Raw genomic sequence first — 10,963 nt, forward strand, 5'->3', positions numbered from 1 at the left:
CGTGTCGCACGCAAGACGCTCACACCAGTTCACCCTTATTTTCGTTGTCGTTCACATCATCGCAGTGATTTAGATAGTTCTATAGGTGCGACAACCTCAAGGCGTGGCGCCGCACCATTAACGAGGGCATCCCAAGACCACCAGGGTGTGGGTATTGACAGCAGATGGATTTTCTGATCAGCAGAATCTGACCCTTCCTAAAGAAACGGAAAAGCAAGCGCTCCAATCTGGTCAGAGTTTTCTTAGGAGAAGGTACGACGGCTAGGCGGTAGTACACTACCGAGGCGATAAATGCATTCGCTACTTCCGCCCGGCTTTTTAGCTATAACTTTCTGCTTGCCCATTTCTTGATGAGCTTGGTCACCCTAGTCATGACCTCTTCTTAGTTCCTATCTACCTGGAGAACGGGTCCGAACCAGACTCCGAGCGCTTTCACCGGACGCTCCGTCCAGCGACAGAAATCGCTGCTAGTCGGCTTGCCTCTCCAAGAGCCTACTTGCAGACCTACTGATTTGTTCTGGCTTATAAGTGCTCCTGTGCAGCCCTGATATTCTTTCAGTATGGTGTCAATCTTTTCTATGTCAGAAGAGTCTGATACCATGACAGTGGCGTCGTCCGCGTATGCAGACACAGCTCTCCTGTGACCCAGTTCCAGCGGGATACTCCTCAAATTCTCCAGCCTTCGCAGCAAGGGTTCTAAAGTTGAAGTATATAAAAGCGGGGAGAAGGGGCATCATTGACGTACTGAAAGGTTCCGAGAGGTGACCTTACAATTTGACAACCGAGCAGCATTCACGCCGCTAGCACGTCATTTGCAATTTCACTTTTATGAGCCTCTTCTAAGTTACTAACTGGTTTCTTTTCTATTCTGTTGTTTTCTAAAGCAATCTCTTTGCTAAAATTAACTGACAGCTCTCTGATTTTTTTTTTAAAGGAGACCCATCACCTGCTGCTGATGATGGCTCTCGTCAATTCTTGTTTAAGTTGTCTACTAATCCGGTCCCTGAAATCTTTCAGCGCCGGGAAGGATGCGTTCACCTTCCAGTCTGATAATAATAATAATGATTTCTTTATTAATCACAAAGGTTTATATTAAGAAAAAAAAACATTATGGGCAGTACAGGAAAAAAATAAAGAATGTGTGTGTTATTTCTTTACTACCCACAAGGGACTACACACAGAGGGGACAAACAAAGACAGACAAACAGATTAAGTCAATTATATCGACACCAGTGCGTAACTGGTACTTATTTAATCGACCCCGAAAGGATGAAAGGCAAAGTCGACCTCGGCGGAATTTGAACTCAGAATGTAGCGGCAGACGAAATACCGCTAAGCATTTCGCCCGGCGTGCTAACGTTTCTGCCAGCTCGCCGCCTTGTGTGTGTGTATGTATGTGAGTGTGTGTTGTGGGGGTTTTGCGTGTAAACAAGACTAACAAAATTTTTTTTAAATCAACAATATGCGATCCTCAATAGGGAGGAGACGTTCGAGGGCTGCTCATGGAAAAACCCCATAAAAAAATCATGGGTACCCTGGATTTTGGGGCAAGTGACTTTTTCCTTTCCTTTTTTTCAACTACAGGCGTATGCTCAGGGCAGGTCCATTCAATCGCATGATTCTCACCACTTTCATCCACCTTCCAGCAAACTTGCTAGAAGACAACACTTCCGTCTCTACCCTTGCTTTCCTTTTCAAAGGAAACTTGAAGAAGTTGATCAGGAATTAGCTAAAGAGAAAAGTATTTATCTTCGGCTCCTTCAATCTCGTCCACCACGCAACCTCTTTCGCCATGGCCACCAGGCATATAAACAGAGTCTTTCTTTCCCGGTTAAAGGAAGACGGCGGGGTGGTCTTCACGATGGATTCAGTTGACAGCCAGATCCATCCGACACGCGACAGCAGGTGTCCGACATAAATCCATAGGTCAGTAATGCTCGGATACTGGACGAGTGCATGCAGGACCGTCCCGTCGTCCTATGCGCATCTCGGAATGCTCGGCTGACGGCGCTTCTGTACCTGTAAAGTTTATCTCGAACAGGCATGTAAGCTTAAAGCTCGTAGGGCAGACTATCCAAACCAGGTGATTTACCCCTCAGGCAGCTAGCCATTGCTTTCCGAGTTTCAAGGGCTGTTATCGGCCTTTCGCAGCGCTCGCCTCTGTCGCCGAGAGCCGAGGTAGTCTGTCGGGGTAGGACGTGAAAGCCATCCTGCAACCCGGCTCACCGCTGCTCCCGAACAGTTGAGCGAAGGGCCGCACACATCTGTCTTGGATCAATTATCATTTGCCCGTCATGCACCTGCAAGGATCGGATCATCGATTTATTTCCACGCCGTGCCTCTGCCACTCGAGCCCATTGAACGGCTTTTCATCTCTTCGTGTCTAAGTCTTCGTGCCTTAGTTCTGACAACGCAATCTTCGTGTTTCGCGTTGAAGAATTGATCGGGTGCCAATTTCACCGTGAGCACGTCGGTCGAGATGCCTTTTCTAAAAGCCTCGTCTAACTTTTTGCCTAGCCCTGCCTCTACTTTGTTTCTTTCTACTGCTAATCCTTTGCTAAACCTTATCGATTCTATTCTAATTGCTCTTTTCAGGGTGAACCACCATTTATTGTTGATTATTGCCCCCATCAACGCACACTTAACTAGTTCACTAATTCGGTCACTGAAATCTTTGCGCGCCGGCAACGACGTGTTCACATTCCAGTAACCGGCTCCCTGTCTATGAAGCCTATTTTAGTCGGCTGTACAGATCACGAATTTGTGGTCTTTGTAGTCGACTACTTTAAACTGTGGACAACCTATGCTATCCTTATCTGCTACTCTACTGAATAACCTATCTAGATACGATCTGGATGACCCGATGCATTTTGACCAGGTCCATACTGACACATCCTAGAAATCCAGTCGATACCTGCGAAACAGTTGGACTCGTCTGAGCAAGTCTGCGAGGCTTTTGCACCTTCCTATCCTATCTGCTAAACCTACAGTCTCACCTTACATCTAAAATTCATTCCAATCCACCACTAACACTAAATAGCAGGACATTCCCAGGAAGGTTTCCAGATGTCTGAAGAAATCTGGTCATTCTGCCCCTGTCGGGGCATAGACGGCAACTGTCCTGAAAGTATGTCCTTCGCTGCCTATCACGTCCAGGATCACCGACTTATTTTCCGGATCTAGGAAGAACGTTCTTATAGCAAGATGATGATGATGATGATGATGATGATGATGATGATGATGATGATGATGATGATGATGATGATGATGATGATGATGATAATAATAATAATAATAATAATAATAATAATAATAATAATAATAATAATAATAGAGTCAAAATTAAAAGAAGAGTGTCATTGTTAGCTAGCGAACGATGTTTCGACATCCTGTGTGTCTTGAACTGGTTCAAAAAATAGATTTGTCAATCTACTTCATTTTGGTTAATATAGAAAGGATTGAGGTAACTCCTCCTGAAGATATAGAGTCAAAATTAAAAGAAGAGTGCCATTGTTATCTAGTGAACGATATTTCGACATCTCGTGTGTCTTGAACTGGTTCAAAAAATAAATTTGTCAATCTACTTCATTTTGGTTAATATAGAAAGGATTGAAAGAAAGAGAGAAAGTAAAAGAGACAGTAGATGTTATAGATCGAAAGAAAAGTTGATAATAAATACATATACACAATGTTAAATCAAGGACTACAGCAAATATTGGATGTCACTTTCACTTTTCATTACCACACGAGGATAAAATTAATTCGCTAGTGGCTGAGTACTCCACAGACATGCATACCATTAACGTAGTTCTCAAGGAAATTCAGCATCACACAGAATGTGACAAGGTTGGCTCCTTTGAATTACAGCTAAACTCATTTTGGCCAGTGGTTTGGAAGAAAACGAAGAAGGATCCTATCTAGGAGCAGGAAAATCTTTTTAGTCGTTAGGGTCACTATAGATATTAACCTAGTCCTAACAGCGGCATTTGTGGGTATCAGATGTGGAGGCCAAGCCCCCCAAATAAACACTGATGTGCAGGCTGTTGTTATCAAACTGAACGTGAGTCGAGGGTGAAGTCACTACACGACGGAATAGCAATTATTTCATCTTAGCTTACACGACATTTTTGCCTTACAATATGAAACATTTCCTTTTCTTTCGCTCTTTTTTTAAAAATGGCACTCGTCAGTTACGTTTATCTAAAATGCAGACAGTTCGAAAATTTCTGTCCTGGAGTTCAGGATGCTCTCTGGTACGAGAGAGTCTTTTAGGGTTCTCGCGCGTTCGGCAATGCATAATTTGCACCATTTCGTCTCGTTGATGTAGGGACCTGCGCTCTCGAGGATTTTCCATGTGATTGAGTATGGCATCCCATTGTTTCTTATTTGCTAGACATGGTTGGGCAGTGATGTTGCATATGAGCGACCGAAACTCAGCAACCAATGGAAAAGGGAGGTAATCACCTATTGTTTATCTTTATAGCGAGGCATTTCCCCCTCCATATTTGAAGAGGTTTTAGGCCAGCGTGTTTGGGGTCTGAAGATATGCAGTAAGGACAAACGCCTTTTGAACAAGAAATCCAGAGTAACCCCATAAACCGGTCTTCTCTATCATATTTATATACATGCATGTATATGTGTGTGTGTTTGTGTCTGTGCTTGTCTACCCCCTCCACCGCTATCGCTTGACAACCGATGCTGGTGTGTTTGCGTCTTTGTAACTTAGCTGTTCGGCAGAAGGGACTGATAGAATAAGCACCAGGCTTGCAGGGAATAAGTCCAGGGGTCGATTTCTTCGACTAAAAGGTAGTGCTCCAGCATGGCCACCGTCAAATGACTGAAACAAGTAAAAGAATAAAAGAACACCAGAAGAACGTTCCGTACCACTAAACCAAAAAGGTTCTTTGAGTATGTACTATGTATTTTAAGACTAAATAGTAATTCTGTTTACGTTTGCGTAACTGAGATATTTTGTACATTATTTACATTATTTACGTTTGACGTATATTTGTCCTCATCCTGTGAAATGTAAATACCAGAGTACAGAACGGACAATTTCAGACTCACGAGCGTTTGTAAGGAGAGCAGAATTGCCGTATTGGACACAAGGCTTTATTCAACTTCTTTGACAGATACGGTAGACAAATAATAATTTTCGCCAGCGAGTTGAGAATGAGATAACGACAACGACATTGTAGTAACGCCGTGCGCATGCGTAGTCTCACGCATGCGTGGAATTCAACATCCAAGCGTTCCCGCTTTATTCACTCTGTTTCTCGACTGGCCAGCGATTGAGCATGGACGTGTCAAAGCCTTCTCTCCATCTTTCGAACTCACGCCAGACAGCTCACATCAACATTCCGGCGTCTCAACAACCATGCTCTCACACACAGAAGGCGTCTCACCAACCAAGATTAAAGCTGTATATTTTCCACCATGAATAAATATTGTTTGTGTTGATAGTTTGGAGTTCTGCGTTCCGTTCATTCTAATTTAATATAGGAAAGCAGGTGTACATCTAATGGTGTATAACCCACTTTCCTATAACTGGTAACCCCGAGTACGAACAACAGCAGCATGGATTCTGGACTACCAACCAATAATACTACACTGCCGCCGCTGACATAAGTAACTACGGCACTTTCCTATAAAACTTCGGATTCATGACAGCATTTTTCAGCAATGCCACTCATCAAGGTCGACGCTAATGGTCGTACAGATTGTGTCTGTCGACCGTCTGTAAAAGCGTACCTCTTCAAACACCATCATTACCAAGCAGCCTTTTCGCCACCAACATCTCTCTCTTCGATTCTGTTTGGTGACTCAGATTCACCACGATTATTAATAGACAAGAGAACACAGCCAGTTTACAGCGATTTCATCAACAGCTTCGTCCAGTCTACGACCACATACCGCTGTCACAACAACAACCACTACCAACTACGAGCATCGCCCCCCCCCGACGTCACCAACAGCTTCAACAGGACATCATTACCACCGTCAACATCATTACCACCACACATACAGAACACAGCTACAGCTATAGCAGTTCCTGCGCCGACGTCTTCACCATCAATGTACTGTCTACCACAATGTCGTGCGCCAACAACCCCACCACCAGGGACACACCAGATCAACACACTAGGTTTTATCTTCACTGTATGAGTGGAATATCCCCTCACGGACAACAGTCAGAGCTAGCCGACTAGGATATTCAGTGCCAGGTAACAGGTCGCAACTCGCATCGACGCTCAACTACAGCTCTGCCAACTGACCACAACTTCCAGAGTACGGACATTCAACTTGTGTAACTCTTATACGAACTGGACATATATTTCTTTTTCTCTACAGACACTTTTAATATGTTCTGTGTTTTTCTCACACACACACTTGTGCACTCATATATTTTCTTTCCTTTCAGAAACATTGCATGCATGTATCTCACAAGTGTACATTCATTTCTTTGATTTTTTTCTTTGTGTGTGTTTGTGCCACATCTTGTGGTTGGTTTTCAGTGGCCATCTTGCCTCAGGCGTTCCTCCAAAAATTATATTATCGTGCTTTCCACACTGGCAAGGGGAGCCCTGTAGTAACGCCGTGCGCATGCGTAGTCTCACGCATGCGTGGAATTCAACATCCAAGCGTTCCCGCTTTATTCACTCTGTTTCTCGACTGGCCAGCGATTGAGCATGGACGTGTCAAAGCCTTCTCTCCATCTTTCGAACTCACGCCAGACAGCTCACATCAACATTCCGGCGTCTCAACAACCATGCTCTCACACACAGAAGGCGTCTCAACAACCAAGATTAAAGCTGTATATTTTCCACCATGAATAAATATTGTTTGTGTTGATAGTTTGGAGTTCTGCGTTCTGTTCATTCTAATTTAATATAGGAAAGCAGGTGTACATCTAATGGTGTATAACCCACTTTCCTATAACATGATGCAGTTTGGCAATGAAAAGCTAGCCAAAATAGTTACGTATAAAAAATACATACATGAACAGCGTATATATTTTCGTATAAACATATATACGCAAACAACGCTGCTAACACAACGTTTCGGCTGATATAACCTCCAGCCTTCATCAGGTGTCTTGGGGAAATTTCAAACCTGGGTTCTCATTCCTAAGGTATTTTTCGATGTTATTATTATTATTGTTATTATTATTATTATTATTATTATTATTATTCAGGTCACTGCCTGGAATCGAACTCGGAATCTTAGGGTTAGTAGCCCGCGCTCTTAACCACTACGCCATATGCCCGTGGGCGTCAAATGTAAATAATGTAAAAAATGTAAATAATGTACACAATTCCTCATCTCTTAAATATAGAACTGAGATATTTTGGTTGGATTATATAGTTAACGGTTTGACACTTCTTTCTATACTCTGTAACTGTCGCAATATAGAAACATTTCTCATGGTACCAGCACACAATTTACAGATGCTCACATTTTTTGCTTTCCGTGAAGTTTTCACTGGTCCAGCTTATTATTATTATTATTATTATTATTATTATTATTATTATTATTATTATTATTATTATTATTATTATTATTATATTTGGTGAGGAGTACATCGGACGTGTTTTCGGACGCTCGAAGTAAGTCTTTATTAATTTCATTGCATACACCCGTTTGGTGCCGTTTTTTTTTTGCATGAAATTTTCATTCCGAGTTGTTAATGAGGACTCCAGGAATCCATTGCTGGTATGCCTTTGGATGTTTGGCCCCGTAGGGAGAAAATTTCAGTCCTCCAGAATATCACCCAAGAGGCGTCAGAAAAAGAATTCCATCAAGATTGCGGCGTCCACCTTAAAATCTTTAAAAACAAAATAACCCCCCCCCCCCCCCACAGGCATTCTTACAGCTGAAGACTTCACCCACTTCCTTCTCATACCAAAAAATAATGCAGGAGAAGGGGAGGAGACAAAAGAAATGGAAATAGACAAAAGTCTAAACCGTCAAGAGAATAGTAATTGCAATAACAATAGCGTAGTGCTGGTAGTGGAAGCGACAGTATTCGTAGTGTTAGTAGGCTGTGACAACAGTTTGAACAATGACGGCGGCGAGAAGTATAGTAGCAGAAGCAATGACAAGAAGAATATCAGCGAGAAGAATGGTAGCAGTAACGTTAGCGTTGGCAGCAACTTAAGCGGTACCGGCAAGAGCAATGAGAGTAGTGGAAGCGGAGGGGTGGGAGACAGCGGTGGTAACAACAGCGGAGGATGCTACAACTGCACCACAAACCACCACCACCACCACCACCACCACCACCACTAATTAGACTTTTTTCGCCGGCGCTGCCGTCTCAAAAGCACTATTTGCACTCTCCCTGGAGGACAAAATTGGTATATAAGCAAACGCAGCTAAGTTCCGAAAAATCAACGGAAGAAGAGTAGAATTAAAACTGCCACCAGAAATTTTAGCGAACACAGCAAGGAAAATAGTAACGTACCACTGCATTAGCCGTAAATCAAAACGGCTAGAATCAGCAACAAACGCCGAGATAGAAAGAGCCCTTCAGAATATATGGCAGGACATCAGTCATATATCGAGGGCCAAGCAGTTCGGCAGAGTGGAAGTTTTATTTAAAACTGAGGCCCTAGCTATTCAACACTCAGTGGCCGCCTGCCGCAGCTAGGAATTCATGTTCTTCCCATCGTATGTGGGAAGAAGGGCGGTTAAGATTACCATACAGGGGGTACCACCAGAGCTAGATCTGTGGTAGATACTCGCATGCATGTTACTCAATGAAAATGAAAGTAATAATCTCCTGGAGGCGAAAAGATCAAAGTGGGAGAACTGGATAGGAATTACACTGGAGGTGTTATTCCATGTAAAGCTAGAACAGCTAGAGAAGATACTTGACCTAATCTCCCTGCCGAACAGAACTGAGTTGAGAATAATTGTAGAGAGCAGACGTCCCAGAGAAACTGCAGTCAAAACCAGAGGCCGGGCTATCCGGCAGGATGAGTAACCTCGCGCTTTTCCTTTCTCACAGCTCTTCCCGACCGATATGGGATTGATTAGAGTGGTCTGTGTAAACTTTCGTGGCCTGGGGTCGCCCTAGGAGAAGAGGCGCCTTCTTAATGACCTTAGGTCACTGTCTATGGATGTGATAGCCGTCAGCGAAACCAGGATTTCCGACACATGTGATCTGACTTCCATTTCCGACGATTTTGAGGTCTGCGCATCTCTTAGTCAGCCTGGAATGGTGGTGGCGGTGGGGTTCAGGAAAGGCCTGGATCTCGACGTGCGGACGATCATCCTGGTCCCAGAAGGTAAGTTGGTGGTCCTGGATGTGAGTAACAACGAAGGTAGTGCTTTCAGACTAGTCGCTGTGAACACCAGGTTTTCCTTGGAACATCTCGCTCTTTAGTTCTAGTGGGCGATTGGAGCAGCACCATTTTGGATGCACGCCTGGATGAGGTGTGGCTAGCCGATAGTAGAGAGGGATGAAAAAGCCTCACAAACCTGCTCAGTCGTGTCCAATTGGCTGAAAGGTACCGACTGGATTTTCCGAATGCTCCAATGTGGACATGGGCAAAAAATACTGGGTCTTCCAGGTCGTATTTAGATAGGATATTCTGTAGGCCGTAAATAGAAGTAGCATCGGTTGTCCACAGTTTAAAGTCGTCGGCTACACAGAGCACACATTTGTGATCTACATGGTCGGCCTAGATAGGATCCATAAGCAGAGCCTCAGGTACTGGAAGCTGAACGCGTCTTTCCCAGCGCATCAAGCATTCAGAAACCGGGTTAGCAAGCTAGCCCATCGGAAGTTAGCCGGCGCAATCGTCAAGAACTGTTGGTGGATAGCTCTGAAAAGGACTATTAGAGTAGAGACAGTAGGATTTAGTAAGGAAATAGCCTTAGAGAAATCTAGGATAGAAGGAGAGCTAGTTAGGAAGCTAGATGAAGCGCTTAGGAGTGGCATTACGGCTGATGGGATGGCATCGTGATTAGCTCTTGACCAATTATGCAATGCCAAGCAGGAAGGATGCGATGTCAGAGCTAGGTCGCATGCTCTAAGATATGAGGGAGCGAAAGCCGTTCGAAGAGCCCGTGTGACAGAGATGCAGCGTGGAAACAAAGCCAGAATTCGGTCTTTGACGGCCGAGACGGGCGAATACTACACGAATCCAAGCAGATGTGAACGGAATTTCAGCGGCACTCTACCGTACTACTCGGGGCACGCGGTGTATCGGGGATGGAGGTGCATTTCATCTCCTACCTCGATGGCATGCCTCGCCTTTCGGCCTGGGATGCGAGATTCTGTGAAATGCCGATAATAGCCGAAGACATACGGGACGTGATGACGAGCTGTTCAAGAGAGAAGTCTCCGGGGTTGGATAGTTTGCCCTTCGATCTTTATCTTGTATGCCAGACTTTTTCGGTGATCTCTTGGCGGATGTCTACCGCAACTGGCAGCAGAACGGGAGAATACCCACTGTTGTGAGCCGTGGCGTGGTGGTGCTGCTGAGATAGGACCCAAACAAATGAGACCAAATAAATAATTTTAGGCCCACAACTCTGCTGAATGTAGATTATAAGATTTTGGCCAAGATTTTAGCCAAGAGGTTGGCGCTTGTCGTCGATAAACTGATCAATGATGTGAAAACAGGCGATATCCCGAAAAGATCTATCCACGACAACCTCTACCTCATGTGCTACATCATAGAGAGGGTAGGGAAGGAATCTGGCATGAGTAGGGCCCTGATCAATTTTGACAGGGTCGACCATCAGTACTTGGAGGCTGCCCTCACGGCGAGAATTTGTTAGGCCTCCAGGAAAGCGAAACAACCCACGTTGCACGACGAAAATAGTGAAGTTTGGGGGTAAGAATTTGATGCTTTGGGGATACATAAAAAGTGATGGTTCAAGAAAGTTGGTTAAAATTTACGGTAACTCGAATAGTGCGAAGTACATCCACTTGCTGAAGGTCAATTTGATACCA

At 44.2% G+C, this 10,963-nt stretch overlaps 1 long non-coding RNA gene across 1 annotated transcript in view; it reads left to right on the forward strand.

Moving 5' to 3' along the window:
* The window catches only part of LOC149133735 (uncharacterized), a 5,492-nt gene extending 30 nt beyond the window's left edge, over positions 1–5,462 (forward strand). The window contains exons 1-2 of the long non-coding RNA XR_016243423.1: positions 1–252; positions 2,596–5,462. The exon at positions 1–252 is cut by the window's left edge and continues 30 nt beyond it. This is a non-coding gene — a long non-coding RNA (uncharacterized LOC149133735). The remainder of the gene's footprint in view (positions 253–2,595) is intronic.
* Positions 5,463–10,963: the final 5,501 nt, after the last annotated feature.

This window comes from Octopus bimaculoides, chromosome 10 (assembly GCF_046866305.1).
Source record: "Octopus bimaculoides isolate indiv1 chromosome 10, ASM4686630v1, whole genome shotgun sequence".
Classification (NCBI taxonomy): domain Eukaryota; kingdom Metazoa; phylum Mollusca; class Cephalopoda; order Octopoda; family Octopodidae; genus Octopus; species Octopus bimaculoides.